The following is a 930-nucleotide window of genomic DNA, read 5'->3' as shown; positions in this document are numbered from 1 at the left end:
GTGTGTGTGTGTGTGTGTGTGTGTGTGTGTGTGTGTGTGCGTCTGACAGAAGGAAACAAACCATTACTACATTATTAATTCATCAATCTAAAGGCAGTGTGTGATACATGCAAATTGTACTTTAACACATGCAGAAAAAAAGACGCAATTAACAAACCAGCAATTATCATCAGCACTGGTACATATGGCCATTTTCCCCGTGGGATAGAAAATTAAAAACACTTTTATTTCTGATCTGGTTTTTTGTCATGTATTTCTCTTTTCACACTAATGATGTTTTTATCCTAGAGGGATTTCAATCAGACCAAATTACTATGGCCTTGCCATTGATTAGACACAACAGAACATTAGCTGGAGGGCAAAGATGGTGAAAGAGCTGGAAGAACACATTTTGTAATATTCTGTAAAAAGTGGATTATAATGAGTCATTAGGCTCCGTCTTGACAAAATGTTTCTTATTATACAGAGAGGTTTATTACATGCCAAAATAAAGCAAAATGAGGCAAACAGCTGTTGCTTACACATCTATAAGAAAAGCTGGGCTGGCTGCATTAAGATGCTAGAAAAACCTTTTTTTCCCCCCCTTTCTATAGAGCAGGGGTCGTTTTTTTAAGCCAAGGACCCTTTAACTGAAAGAAAGACAGAGTAGGAACCCCCTACTACGTACAGCTCATAAGTTCACATGTCCATGCTTAAGTTGACTAAAAAGAGGAATAAAAAAATCATGTTTTGGAAATTTATCTTAATGACTTAATTAAAAAATGAGGTAAAATCCAACCTTTAAGGACACCAATTTTCTTTGTGAATGAATAATGTATCGTAAATAAATAAATGTTCTTCCTTAAAATAGAGGGGGCATAAGTATACATGCCCCTATGTAAAATTCCCATAGAGGCGGGCAGATTTTTATTATTAAAGGCCAGTTATTTC

General features: G+C 35.6%; 1 protein-coding gene across 2 annotated transcripts in view; it reads right to left on the bottom strand.

Moving 5' to 3' along the window:
* efna3a (ephrin-A3a) overlaps positions 1–930 on the bottom strand; it is a 62,232-nt gene that overhangs the window by 2,426 nt on the left and 58,876 nt on the right. The window lies entirely within an intron of this gene.

Source organism: Etheostoma spectabile, chromosome 14, assembly GCF_008692095.1.
Source record: "Etheostoma spectabile isolate EspeVRDwgs_2016 chromosome 14, UIUC_Espe_1.0, whole genome shotgun sequence".
Lineage (NCBI taxonomy): Eukaryota > Metazoa > Chordata > Actinopteri > Perciformes > Percidae > Etheostoma > Etheostoma spectabile.
The sequence above is the reverse complement of the archived record's forward strand: the minus strand, read 5'-3'. Positions and strand labels throughout refer to the sequence as shown.